General features: G+C 38.9%; 1 pseudogene; it reads left to right on the top strand.

The window, feature by feature from the left end:
- Positions 1-349: 349 nt before the first annotated feature.
- LOC133391029 (uncharacterized) lies at positions 350-2,484 on the top strand (annotated as a pseudogene).
- The last annotated feature ends 381 nt before the right edge of the window (positions 2,485-2,865 follow it).

The following is a 2,865-nucleotide window of genomic DNA, read 5'->3' as shown; positions in this document are numbered from 1 at the left end:
AGTTTTTGGAGGAGGCGAGCCTGAAAACTGATCCAGAAAGCGCGAAGCTACGAGACTCTTTGCGAACTTGGTTGATTCGCAATAAAGTTGCTCGTAGCGGAAGCAATAGTTTACTTGCAATACTGCGAAAAGCGTCTTCTCTTTCTGCTTTTTCATCTCTTCCTCAGTATGTTAGGACATTACTGAAAGCTCCGGTGAACGTCAGCCAGCAGATAACTAAGGTGGAGGTGAAATGTGGTACCAAGGCGTTGAATGTTGTTTTCAGCATTATTTCCGGTAAACTATTTATTGTTAAAGTAATTGAGTAATGCCTTTCTAACGATACTATCATTTTCTTTTATTTTTATTCAATGGTGTGGACGTATCAGAAGATGAATTTGAGTTGAATCTTTCAGTGGATGGAATACTCATTGATAACCGCTGCGCAATACAGATGTGGCCTATACTGATGCAGTTGCACAATATGCCGAATGTTCCTGTTATGGTGGTTGGAATATTTTGCAGCACTTCAAAACCATCCGATGTTGAGCCATTCCTGAGACCTTTGGTGGGGGAACTAAATAGGCTACATGATCACAAAATGAACCTAAACGGCAAAAATAACTGTTTCGGTTATAGTCATAATTGCTGACTCGCCTGCACGCGCATTTATTAAACGTGAGTAATTGGAATCGCGCTTTTATTTTTATTTTAATAATGTGTATGAATTTCGTTGTACAATTTTATTGCAGAAGTTTGCTACTACAACGGAGTACATGGGTGTTTGAAATGTAAATGCTGTGGTACTTCCCTAAAAACACCAAAAAAAGTTATTTTCGAGGATACAACAGCTCCACGAAGAACAGATAAGGAATTTAGAGAAGAAAAACCCAGTTCTACAGGCTATTGAAGAGCTAAAACTCCTCTTACAGATCTAAAAAAGTTCGACATGATAAAAGGTATAGCTACGAGCGATTTATTACATTTAATACAATTGGGTATTGTTTTCAAGCTTCTGCTAGGCTGGGTCGAAGGAGCTCTTTCCCCTTTTAAAAAAATGGTGCAAGGAAGACATAGATGAAATATCAGAAGAGCTTATAAGTATACTGTTGCCCATAGAAATTCATAGGAAGTTTAGGTCTCTTAATTATCTTCACTTTTGGAAAGGTACAGAATTCGGTAGTTTTTTACATTACGCAGGTATAGTTGTTTTGCAAGATAGAATAGGTAGAATAGCATACGAACATTTTAAATTATTGTATTGCGCTATAACTATATTATCATCATGGGCATTTAAGGACCAGTGGGAGTATGCCGGTACATTGTTGAGGAAATTTGTTGAGGATTATAGTGTTGTATACGAAGAGGTTAACAATTTAGGCCCTCTGATTACTTTGTCGACACATTCCTGTGAAAATATGTAACAAATAATCAAACATATTCACGTAAAATCTGGCTACCGAAGTTTGCATCAAGCGATAGGAAAAATTATATTGTTGCGAGACATAGACACTGCAGCTCAAAGAGTGCGTACAAACGGCGTCCACGGGCCAGCCCACGCCCGAATGCAGAGCCGATTGCATACGATTGTATCTTCACCAATAACATGAGAGGAACAGGGCTTATACCACGAACGTACCCGAAAGGTATGCATGCTTCACCCATCAGGATCTAAAGGCAAGGACAAGGCAAAAGAGACACAGAAAACATTCCTCACGGCTACACATGTCCTCTAGACGCGTTGTTTATGCGTCTCGTTCGGTATCACAGCGGCATACGGCAGGTAAGCAGTACAAATGCTGCTACCAGATACGCAAACATGTTTAACGAACCCATCTATTCGGGTTGGCTCGGTAAAGGTCGGGTTTAGCCGACGGAGTAGCCGGAACGTGAAGGCGCAGACTTTTTCATGATTTTGTATGACTTCGGCTGTTTTGGACCGTACATGTAGGCGCAGGCAAAGAAACCAGGAAAGTATGACGTATCCTACACTTAAAATAAAGAAGGATGAGACAATTTTGCAAGTTAGGCAAGGATTTTTGTTAAGGAAAAAATTTAAGGATTCTTGGTTTTTAACAAAAAGAAATATCATAGTTAAGAACGAAAAAGCCATCGAGGAATCAGGATCAGTCGTTGTACATGGATATCCTTTGGTAAGACGTTTTCAAGCCTTTACTATTCCTATTGCCTCCGATAAAATCTATAAATATGGGGGCCTTCACGATTCTAGTAAGTTTTTTGTATGGAGTTCGACAGTTGGAGGCTGAAATCATGTAAACACTCCATACAAAATCACACAAAAAACTAGCCTGCAAATTTCAGTCTAGATTATTCTAGCCACAAAACTAGAATTAGATTCGAGTACCTGCTCGAAAACACGGGTTTGTTTACATTTATCCCAAGGTGCATTAAAGAGATCAGGTGGTGGAATCTGGAATCAAAGTGTATGTAGTCAAGGTGGTCTCATAGCATTTTTTCATAACCAATTTTGAACATCACTTTTTGGCAAAACGGGTAAAAACTTTTTCTCAAACAAGCTTTCTGAAGGCTTGACGAATTTTCAAAACACTCTTAAAATCTTCCTTCAGAAGCAGAAGCGATAAAAATCAGCCTTCTAGATTGATACACCTTGGGATAAGGCCACCTGTATATTGTACTCACTTAGATAGCTGCTCGAAAACTGCTATACAATGCAAATAGCTGACAGGCTGAAATTTCAGCCTACGAGCTTCAAACGGAAAGGGCCCCTATATTGGATACAAAAACGACATTCCAACAACGCTTCGAACTATTTCAATAACTGATATTAAATATAAAATGGTAGCAATTAAGACAATACGAACAGGGACTAAAGTACATTTTACGCCATTAATACATATCTTAACA

This window comes from Anopheles gambiae, chromosome X (assembly GCF_943734735.2).
Source record: "Anopheles gambiae chromosome X, idAnoGambNW_F1_1, whole genome shotgun sequence".
NCBI lineage: Eukaryota > Metazoa > Arthropoda > Insecta > Diptera > Culicidae > Anopheles > Anopheles gambiae.
The sequence above is the reverse complement of the archived record's forward strand: the minus strand, read 5'-3'. Positions and strand labels throughout refer to the sequence as shown.